General features: G+C 41.5%; 1 protein-coding gene across 4 annotated transcripts in view; it reads right to left on the bottom strand.

Annotated features, from left to right (window-relative positions):
* The window catches only part of kif21b (kinesin family member 21B), a 178888-nt gene that overhangs the window by 115130 nt on the left and 51391 nt on the right, over positions 1–12367 (bottom strand). The gene's annotated exons all lie outside the window — the stretch shown is intronic.

Genomic DNA, 12367 nt, shown 5'->3' on the forward strand with positions numbered 1-12367 from the left:
AGTGGCATTATACCTTTAAATCAAAACAAAGAATTTGTGTGTGCTGTTTAAAGGAGCAGTCATAATATATATACTGAAGTGTCTCTGTTTTGATTTGTGAGACAGGAGACTGTTTTGCTGATCTATTTTCTCCTTTTTTAATGTCAATTTAGCTGTACTGTCTAATAAAAAGGAAATTAAAACAAATCCTTAAAACATGCTGCAATAAGAATAGATCATCATGTGGGTAGACCAACAACAGCTTTTCAGTGACCAGCGGAGAGCAAAAAGAACCAGAACAAAAAAAATAATGGAAGAGCTATAAATCAATTCACATAATCATTCACCACAACTCAGCTGGAAGAATATCTAAGCCAGCTGCCCCAACAAAAGAGGGGATCCATAACATTGATTGGTACAGAAAAGAGAAGAAAAATCACACAGATCGTGTTGTGTGGGCCGCTGAAGAGGAGGTACTGCTGGCCCACCACCACCAGAGGGCGCCCTGCTTGGAGTGCGGGCTCCAAGCACAAGAGGGCGCCAGACCCAGAGGAGGTGACAGCTGTCACCCATTACTCCAGCTGTCACTCATCTACACCACCATATAAGCCGGACTGCAACTCCACCTCCCCGCCGAGAAATCGACTACCAGTACTAAGGTAATTTTCTCTGCTGACTTATACGTTGAATAGTAATCTGAACTTCTGTTGCAGCCGTTTTCCTGGTGCTTTCCTTGTCTGGAGGATTGGCGTTTGGTGTGAGAGTGACGGCTTCACCTCGCACCCCGTCCCAGATAAGTGGTTGATCAGGAGCTGCACGAGTGTGTGTGATTTGGAGGTGGAGGTGCTCCCTCCTAACGGTGTCTGGATTGTTAATCACTGAGTGTGCGGACTCACACTCACACATCATCTTTCTGTTTTCTGCCAGCAGTACCAGGGTCGACAGCCGAAGACAGAGGCCACCTGGGGACTCGGGACTTGGCGGCTCCGGTGTTCTTCAGGCCGTTGGTGGTGGAAGCCGTGTGGGACGCGGCTTCTCTCTCGTCGGGCGTCTTCTATCTTCGAGCCTGCCCACACGTCACCTGGTGTTTATTGACTGTGAACATTAAGACACGTTTCGTTGTGTAATATCACAACATTAAATTGTTACCTTTTGGCTTACTCATTGTCCGTTCATTTGCGCCCCCTGTTGTGGGTCCGTGCTACGACACCTTCACAACAGATCGGGCACAGCCCAGAGTCAAAGGACACTGAGCAGCTAAAAATAGGATGTAACAGCATGCAGCAGCGTGATTAATCGTCTCTGTGCGAGACAAAAACAAGGAGATTGTTGGTTCCCGAAGGAGCAAATTAAGACATTTATTCACTCACCTCTGCCCAACAATACAGAAAATTATTTACACATGCAGTGGCTTAAATAAATTCCAGCACACACAAAGAAGTCACTCTTTTCTTGTGCATATATACTGTATTTTATACAGATAACTGTGCAGGTACAAGTTCTGTATCAACTCTCACTTGCCCACAGGAGCACAAACGCCAGTTCAGTCTCACACAGACTGAACGTCAGGAACTCATAGCTATGAGGGATTCAACTATTGAAATCGTTATCAAACTCAACAGTGCTAATTAGGACCAGACCCACAGAATGACAAACGCATGCACACATGTACACAGTAACTCCACAGTAAACCCTGGTAGCAGCAATAAACAACAATGCCTGACATGAAAGTGAAATGATCTACAGCCTGAGGGAGTCAACAGCTTTCTCAGAACACTCAACATGGTCCACAAGACCTGTTTGACATGTAAACATTCCTCAACAAGTTGCCCGCTTCTCAAGCAATGATTTTGGAATTTAAAAAGCAAAAAAGCATGTGAAAAGGACAAAGTTTCACCAAGATCAAGCAATCCTTGAATTTTGTATTATGATTTTGTTGTTGTCGTAGACACTTGCATCACTCCTGACTGAATTTTAGCTGCAACAGCTCTGGATCCTCATCCAGAGCTGTACAAAATTGTACAGCTCAAATTCCCATCATGGAATACACATATATGCTAAGAGTGTTCATCAAGTAGAGAAGCTTGAATCTTTGACTGGACTGGGTTGCTTGACGTGAGGACGTTTCACTTCAAATCACAGAAGCTTCCTCAGCTAAAATTCTTGCTCTGGTAGTCTGACTTCTGTCTTGACTCTTGTAGAGAAGAATAAACCAGAAGCCAACAAAAGCTGGAGTTTTTAACCTAACCAGACCCCTCCTACCGAGAGGCCGACTGCTATAGGCTAGTGACTAAACAATAGCTCTAATTAGTACCTATTGTGCTCTAGTTAGCACTCTCCTAATGATGGGATGGAAGCCTCCCCTGATGGCTCCCTTGACGACTCTCCTGATGACGTGAATGACTCATTACCATGAACAAAAGACTGAAACTGCTTTGACCTGAGTACCCCATTGTAAACAGGGGACAAAGCGTGTCTGAGACCCGCCCCCCGGTTAATTTTAGCTGAGGAAGCTTCTGTGATTTGAAGCGAAACGTCCTGACGTCAAGCAACCCAGTCCAGTCGAACATTCAAGCTTCTCTACTATGGAAACCACCTGGACAACAGAGCCTACACAGAAAGTATTCATCAAGATTAATTTATTTGGAAGCTTTTCCCATTCATGGCCAATTCCCACCTAAAGGACATGTCCACCAGTAAAGGCTTATTACTCCTGAATATATAATTAGTGAGTCATCTTTGAATAAACCAAAGCTTATAAGGCCACCAACCCACTAATCAAACATTCTGCGATAGAAGGAATCACGATGACGCCACGCCCGACACTGGTAGGCAGACAACTCAGAGTCAGCCAGTGACTGTGTGTAATATTTGAAGAAGTCACACTTCAAAGAGTGCAATCAGTGACCCATCACATGTTGGCAGATCAGCTCAGCGCAGTGCATTACAAAAAAAAAAAAAAAAAAAAAAAAAACACATCCAGATGGATGGCAATCAGTTTTAAAGATTTTAATCTCAAGGATCGGATGCGATTTGGTGTCCAGTACAGCAAATCACATGATTGGGATCACATGAGCTCACCCTGTGTTCAAACTCATCACATTAAACCCACTCATTCTACAATTTTTTTTTTCTTTTTTCCTTTAGTTTTCTCTGTGCAGCTCCACATTTACAACCCCTGTCAAAAATTATGGAATCACCGGCCTCGGAGGATGTTCATTCAGTTGTTTAATTTTGTAGAAAAAAAAAGCAGATCACGGACATGACACAAAACTAAAGTCATTTCAAATGGCAACTTTCTGGCTTTAAGAAACGCTATAAGAAATCAAGAAAAAAAATTGTGGCAGTCAGTAACGGTTACTTTTTAGACCAAGCAGAGGGAAAAAAATATGGACTCACTCCATTCTGAGGAATAAATTATGGAATCACCCTGTAAATTTTCATCCCCAAAACTAACACCTGCATCAAATCAGATCTGGTCATTAGTCTGCATCTAAAAAGGAGTGATCACATCTTGGAGAGCTGTTGCACCAAGTGGACTGACATGAATCATGGCTCCAACACGAGAGATGTCAATTGAAACAAAGGAGAGGATTATCAAACTCTTAAAAGAGGGTAAATCATAATGCAATATTGCAAAAGATGTTGGTTGTTCAGTCAGCTGTGTCTAAACTCTGGACCAAATACAAACAACATGGGAAGGTTGTTAAAGGCAAACATACTGGTAGACCAAGGAACATCAAAGCATCAAGACAGAAAACTTAAAGCAATATGTCTCAAAAATGCACAACAAAACAAATGAGGAATGAATGGGAGGAAACTGGAGTCAACGTCTGTGACCGAACTGTAAGAAACCGCCTAAAGGAAATGGGATTTACATACAGAAAAGCTAAACGAAAGCCATCAACACCTAAACAGAAAAAAAACAAGGTTACAATGGGCTAAGGAAAAGCAATCGTGGACTGTGGATGACTGGATGAAAGTCATATTCAGTGATGAATCTTGAATCTGCATTGGGTAAGGTGATGATGCTGGAACTTTTGTTTGGTGCCGTTCCAATGAGATTTATAAAGATGACTGCCTGAAGAGAACATGTAAATTTCCACAGTCATTGATGATATGGGGCTCCATGTCAGGTAAAGGCACTGGGGAGATGGCTGTCATTACATCATCAATAAATGCACAAGTTTATGTTGATATTTTGGACACTTTTCTTATCAATCAATCAATCAACATTTTTCTTGTATAGCTGAAAGGATGTTTGGGGATGATGAAATCATTTTTCAAGATAATGCATCTTGCCATAGAGCAAAAACATTCCTTGCAAAAAGACACATAGGATCAATGTCATGGCCTGCAAATAGTCCGGATCTTAATCCAATTGAAAATCTTTGGTGGAAGTTGAAGAAAATGGTCCATGACAAGCCTCCAACCTGCAAAGCTGATCTGGCAACAGCAATCAGAGAAAGTTGGAGCCAGATTGATGAAGAGTACTGTTTGTCACTCATTACGTCCATGCCTCAGAGACTGCAAGCTGTTATAAAAGCCAGAGGAGGTGCAACAAAATACTAGTGATGTGTTGGAGCACTCTTTTGTTTTTCATGATTCCATAATTTTTTCCTCAGAATTGAGTGATTCCATATTTTTTTTTCCCTCTGCTTGGTATAAAAAAGTAACTGTTACTGACTGCCACAATTTTTTTTCCTGATTTCTTACAGTGTTTCTTAAAGCCAGAAAATTGCCATCTGAAATTACTATAGTTTTGTGTCATGTCTGTGATCTGCTTTTTTTCTACAAAATTAAACAACTGAATGAACATCCTCCGAGGCCAGTGATTCCATAATTTTTGCCAGGGGTTGTAGACGATAACCTCTAACTGAAGTTAGTATGAGGGCTGCAAAGTAACAACGATCTGATTTTTGGTTAATTCTTTTGAAATCAAACACAGGTTAACATTTCTAAAGATGAGCATTCATGCAGAATGCGAGTGCAAGGGAGCAATTTTGCAGACAACAAACATACACAAAGTGAAAAGTTGGACTCACCGGTGTCAAAATAACTAAGCTGTGGAAGAAATAAATCCAGCGAGAAGAAGCACAGGGGCGACTGTCCAGGAACCCATGGTTCAGTTCTAGCTGGTGTGGTGGCTTTCAGGTTGTTAAAATGTATATACAGTTGTATGCAAAAATTTGGGCACCCTTGATAATTTCCATGATTTTCCTTTATAAAGCATTGGTTGTTTGGATCAGCAATTTCAGCTAAATATATCATATAGCAGACAAACAGTGATATTTGAGAAGTGAAGTGAAGGTTAAAGGATTTACAGAAAGTGTGCTATAATTTTTGAAACAAAATTAGGCAGGTGCATAAATTTGGGCACCCCAAAATACATCAATATTTAGCAGATCCTCCTTTTTTTAGAAATAACAGCCTCTAAACGCTTCATATAGCTTCCAATCAGAGTCTGGATTCTGGCTGAAGGTATTTTGGACCATTCGTCTTTACAAAACATCTCCAGTTCTGTCAGGTTTGTTGGTTTCTGAACATGGACAGCCCTCTTAAAATCACACCACAGATTTTCAATATTATTCAGCTCTGGGGACTGAGATGGCCATTCCAGAACATTGTACTTGTCCCGCTGCATGAATGCCTTAGTAGATTTTGAGCAATGTTTAGTGTCATTGTCTTATTGAAAGATCCAGACAACTTCAACTCTGTCAGTGATTCATGAACATTGTTCTCAAGAATCTGCTGATATTGACAGGAATCCATGTGACCCTCAACTTTAACAAGATTCGCAGTACCTGCACTGGCCACACAGCATGATGGAACCATCTCCAAATTTTATTGTAGGTAGCAAGTGTTTTTCTTGGAATGCTGTATTCTTTTTCAACCATGCATACCACCCCTTGTTATGTCCAAATAACTCAATTTTAGTTTCATCAGTCCAAAGCACCTTATTCCAAAATGAAGCCGGCTTGTCCAAACGTACTTCGGGCCTTAACTAGTACTGTGCCTGTGGTCTTCCATTTCCTCACTATGTTGCTCACAGTGGAAACTGACAGCTGAAATCTCTGAGATAGCTTTTTGTATCCTTCCCCTAAACCATGATGTTGAATAATCTTTGTTTTTGGGTCATTTGAGAGTTGGTTAGAGACTCCCATGTTGCCACTCATTAGTAGAGATGCAAAGAGGGGAAACATTTGCAAATAGCCACCTTAAATACCCTTTCTCATGATTGGATTCGCCTGTTTAAGAGGTCAAGGGTCAATGAGCTTACTAAACCAATCCTGTGTTTCAATAATTAGTGCTAAATGTATTCAAATCAATAAAATGACAAGGGTGGCCAAATTTATGCTGCTGAGGCTGTTATTTCTGCAAAAGGAGAATCTACTAAATATTGATGCATTTTTCTGTTGGGGTGCCCAAATTTATGCACCTGATTAATTTTGTTTAAAGAATTACTGCAGACTTTCTGTAAATCCTATAAACTTCATTTCACTTCTCAAATATCACTGTGCTTGTCCGCTATATGATATATTTAACTGAAATTGCTGATCCAAACAACCACTGATTCCCAAACTTTTGCATACAGCTGTATATTATATATATATAATATATATATATATATATATATATATATATATATATATATATATATATATATATTAGGGTCTTTTGTTGTTGTTGGTCATGGAGAAACTTTTGGCTCCTCACTAGTTTTTCCGTCATTTTTTGTCAACCTTGCACTGGGTGTACATGCAGAACTGCTGCATTTAATGACTGTCGAGAGGTGACCTGCAGCCTGACGCACAGATACGCACACCGGCCAGACTGTGCACGATTGTCTTTTTTGGACTGTGTTTAAAAAGTCCCTCAAAGCACGCCCTGCTGCTGCAATGCACTCAGCCCTCAAAGACAGGACCAGACAATAGAAAGAGTACAGACAAACATCAACATCTGCAGCAGCAGACTGATAACGGCATTCCCTCACATGACCGCTGATAAAATAATTGTACGCCTCCAAAAACTTGAACTTCATGGTCATCTTCTCCATAACTGGATTTCTCACAATATCGCTTTCGATCTTCGTGATCAAGAGTTGACAAATTGTCTGAAGTCATCTTCCCATGTGTTTTCTCACCACATCTGCTTGGAGTCTGGAGCTTTCTGCCTACCAGTCCGTGTGCATGCGCGGGAAAGGCGGAAGTAAACAACAGCGATCCCTTCTATTCCACAATGGAATTACAGTTTAGTGAAGGAGCTATTTTTACAACCTTTATTCTGAATTTTGTTGAAATAGTCTAGACTGACATGTGCTGGTGCTATGCTCCATCGACAACACCACAGAACCACCTTAGGTCCAGGATGGAAACCACCCAGGCAGTTTTGAAATGCCTGCACAGATTTCCAAACTGAAGCCTGATGTCAATAACAATGCCGGAAACCATCTCAATTTGGGGCACAAAGTAGGACATCTGGTCACCCTAAGCGGGAACCCATGTTAGTCTTCAAGATGTTTTCCACTCATGCAAGTGACATCCTTAGTTCAAACATTTCCCACATAGACAGTATGTATTTTGATGCAGGATCACATCAGTACTGAAAACCTTAACCAACTTTAAATAAGCCATTTGTTTGGGACAACACGCTGTCCATTATCTAAAAAACAAAAATAATGTGGCACCAAAAAGTCTCCTGGAATATTGTGTCGCATTTGTTCTGATTCATCTTCAGATCTCAGGCAAGCCGGTACATTTAACAATGTACCTCGTCACTGTCAGTACGTGCAAGAGGAGCTGCATTTAGTCAGACATACAGTATAGCCAATGTCCCACAATTGAGTGTGCAGCATATGGAGATGTTATCACCACAGGACAGATCAGTACCACAATGAGCACAATGATGCACTGATTGTCATGTTGTGTCTCAACGGCCTTAGCATGGAGTTAACACTATGCTGTCAGCAAGAATAGAGGCAGTTTATAGCAGAAACGGAAACAGTACAGTGGGGGTTGGTACACAGCAGGGTTTTAACACCATTAATCCTTAATAGACACTAAAAAAATAGATGCTTTAAATGAAGTTTATTTGGACTTTTTACAACCTGCAAAGTGAGGGTGGTATGGTTTTCAGACCTGTGGCTGCCTAGATTTGCCTGTGTTGAACTAACGGTATGTGTGTGTATGTATGAGGACAACTGCCCATTTATGCTCATAAAAACAAAGATCCAAGATTCCCATTTTCTGCAAGACTTTTTTTTTTTCTTTGTTTGTTCTACTATAGTCCCGTAATTCCCAACATGTCAAGCAAGCCCCTCAATGAAGAGTAGAAAATGTTATGTTGAGTTAAGCCACGACTAAACCAGTTAAACCTCACTGATTATGCAAAGATTTCTTTTGGCATGCATTTGTGCAATTTTTGCTTGTTAAAAGCAGACCGGCCCTTCTTGGCCAAGTCGTGAAAGTTGTGGGCTTCTGACCAGAGGATCTTTGGATCAAATTCCCGTCAAACCAGAAAAACTCAGTGCCTTTGAGCAAACCCCCTTAATCCCTAAGCTGCTCCAGGTGCATAGTGAGCGCCTTGCATGAAGTACCCTAACATTGGTGTGCGAATATGACTGGTGTGAATGGATGAATGTGAGGCATCACAGTAAAGCACTTTGACCATTAAAGTGCTACATAAATGCAGTCAATTTATCCACTTACATTAATTGGGCAGGTTTTTTATGTTCATAAGCACACCAGTGTCAATCAGATCAAATTAACACACACACACACACACACACACTTCCAAAATAAAGGTGGGTCATTGGTGAGGTGTAATATCATCGTGAACAATGGGGGAAGTACAACCACACAGGAAATAGGAGGGGAAAAAACTGGGTCTCAACTGGAACAACAACAGTGGAACATTTTAAAGAGTAACATAAAGCCATTTCACAGTTCTACCGGCTTGTATGATGTCAAAATGTGGCGTCAAACAACAGCTGCGAGAAATGAGAAAGAACAATATTCTGTATGCATAAAGTGACTCACTAATCTGCCTCCCGGTCCAAAAACTTAATCCTTCAAATACACACAATCAAGATAGCAAACAAATGCAGATGCACCAGCAAAGTCTCCAGTGATGTGCTAACTGAAAATTACATCATACTAAAAACAAAAATCAAAACCAATTCCAGAGTAATTCTCAGATAATACTCTGTTAACCAGGCAGCCAATGAGAGTCCTACTACAGCCTCAACCAAATGCCAAGTGTGTCACCAACAAGCTCAAAGTGCCAATAAAAAAAAAAATAAATCAGGCCACTGTGATCGTTGCCAATAACAGCTTGTGCCAGCAATACTGTGTGCACATAAGCGCATGCACGTTGCCACTCATTCAACCTTCAAAGAATGGGTCAATGATGTCTGCAGAGCTCATTTCCCTAATGTAAACACTTCAGACACACACACACACACACACACATTTAATTGTATTCAATTCAGTTGTGGGTGTTTCGGCACTCTGCTGTCTCTACCGTGGCACTGAGCCAGTGGAGGAAGTCAGTCGCTACAGCTGCGTTTCCTGTAACAGTCCATCCCTTCAAATGATTACATCTAGAGACACTAAATAGGAATCAAATTTTCAAATCTAACATCTGAAGAAGCCTTTTGTTACATGTGTCACACCTTACAGTAATCAGAACTTTGCTTTTCAGCATTTTGTTACGTTGCAACCTTATTCCAAAATGGATGAAATTCATAGTTTTCCTCAAAATTCTACACAGCATCCCATAATAACAATGTAAAAAAAGATAATTTTTTTTTAAAGATTTTTGCAAATTTATTAAGAGTAAAAAACTAAAATCACTCGTACATAAGTATTCACAACCTTTGCCATGAAGCTCAAAATTGTGCTCAGGTGCATTCTGTTTCCACTGATCATCCTTGAGATGTTTCTGCAGCTTAACTGGAGTCCACCTGGAGAAAATTCAATTGATTGGACATGATTTGGAAAGGCACACTCCTGTCTACATATACGGTCCAACAGCTGACAGTGCATGTCAGAGCGCAACCCAAGCATGAAGTCAAAGGAATTGTCTGCAGACCTCTGAGACAGTATAGTCTCAAGGCATAAATCTGGGGAAGGATAGAGATGCTTTGAAGGTCCCAATGAGCATCATCCATAAATGGAAGAAGTTCAGATTCACCAGGACTCTTTGTAGCACTGGCCACCCATCTAAACTGAGCGATTGGGAGAAAAGGGCCTTAGTCAGGGAGGCGAAATCTGTCAAGAGAAGAGAACCTTCCAGAAGGACAACAATCTCTGCAGCAATCTACTAATCAGGCCTGTATGATAGAGCAGCCAGGCGGGAGCCACTCCTTAATAAAAGGCACACGGCAGCACACCTGGAGTTTTCCAAAAGAAGGACTCTCAGACCATGAGAAAGAAAACTTTGGCATAAATGCCAGGCGTCATGTTTGGGGGAACCAAGAACCATCCATACAGTGAAGCATGGTGATGATAGCATCATGCTGTGGGGACGTTTTTTAACAGCAGGAACTATGAGACCAGTCAGGATTGAGGGAAAGATGAATGCAGCAATGTACAGAGACATCCTGGATAAAAACCTGCTCCACAGCGCTCTTGACCTCAAACTGGGGCGACAGTTCATCTTTCAGCAGGACAATGACCCTAAGCACACAGCCAAGATATCAAAGGAGTGGCTTCAGGACAACTCTGTCCTTGAGTGGCCCAGCCAGAGCCCAGACCTGAATCCAACTGAACGTCTCTGGAGAGATCTGAAAGTGGCTGTGCACCGACACTCCCCATCCAACCTGATGGAGCTTGAGAGGTGCTGCAAAGAGAAATGGGCAAAAGTGCCCAAAGATAGATGTGCCAGGCTTGTGGCATCATATTCGAACAGACTTGAGCCTGTAATTGCTGACAAAGGTGCATTGACAAAGTATTGATCAAAGAGTGTGGAAACTTAAGTAGATGTGATTTCTTCATTTTTAATAAATGTGCAAATAATTCAAAAAACTTTTTTCATGTCATTAAGGGGTGATGTGAGTGGAATTTCGAGAGAAAAATTTAATTTACTCCATTGTGGAATAAGGCTGTATGCTCGCCATACAAAAGGGAAAATCAGTGCGTCTTAAGTCCGGACTTGAAAGTCTCTGCAGAATCTGACTGATTGACTGACTGATGCAGGGAGATCATTCCACAAAGCAGGCTAGGGCTGAAACGATTTGAGTAATTCGAATAATTCGATTACAAAAAATGCTCGAGGCAAATTTGTTTAAAGCTGTAGTACATATACCAGGCCTGTATGTGGCGCTGTAACACTCCCACAAAAAACACAGAAGAAGACCATAGCGCTAATCAATGTAGCAGGCAACGCTACAAGTTTGCAAAGCCACACACTGAGTAAAATAAAGCCTTTTAAGAGAAAGGGTCCGCGCGGATCGTCTGAAACAGACTTACGAGGTCTATTAGAAAAGTATCCGACCTTATTATTTTTTTCAAAAAACACATGGATTTGAATCACGTGTGATTACATCAGACATGCTTGAACCCTCGTGAGCATGCGAGAGTTTTTTCACGCCTGTCGGTTACGTCATTCGCCTGTGGGCAGGCTTTGAGTGAGGAGTCGCCCACCCTCTCGTCGATTTTTTCATTGTTTAGGAATGGCTCAGAGACTGCTGCTTTGTTTGATAAAAATTTTTTCAAAAACTGTAAGGCACAACTGAGTGAACACCATTCGATAAATTCAGCTGGTTTTCGTTGAAAATTTTAACGGCTGATGAGAGATTTTGTTCTGCTAGTGTCGCTTTAAGGATGGCCCATGGTGCCTGATGGCGATCTGCGCTCTGCGGCAGCGTCATCTCGCTGTTTCAAGTTGAAAACTTCCACATTTCAGGCTCTGTTCACCCAGTAAGTCATCAGAACAGGGAACTTTCAGAAGAAGTCGGCATGAGGAGTTTATGTGGACATTCCACTGTTAAAGGTCATTTTGTAATGAAAGAACGTGCGGGCAGAGTCGCATGTCGGGCCGGACCTGACCGCGGCGGGTCGCGACAGGAAAAACACCTCCATTGGAAAACTTAACGGGCAAGTTGGAACATGCCCAACTGTTAAACAATTTCTCAGTTACTCACTTGTTGAAAGCCATCAAAAGCCGCCTGAATTTTACAAATGGTTTTCAACACGGAGGTGTTTTTCCTGTCGCAGCGCACACAGATTTTCGGCGTCGTCACGGAAACGACTCGGCGAATTTGCGCGCACGTTCTTTCATTACAAAATCTCCTTTAACAGTGGAATGTCCGCATAAACTCCTTATGCCGGCCTCTTCTGAATCTTCTCTGTTCTCTCACGACGTCCTGGGTCAACAGAGCCTTAAA

This window comes from Thalassophryne amazonica, chromosome 3 (assembly GCF_902500255.1).
Source record: "Thalassophryne amazonica chromosome 3, fThaAma1.1, whole genome shotgun sequence".
NCBI lineage: Eukaryota > Metazoa > Chordata > Actinopteri > Batrachoidiformes > Batrachoididae > Thalassophryne > Thalassophryne amazonica.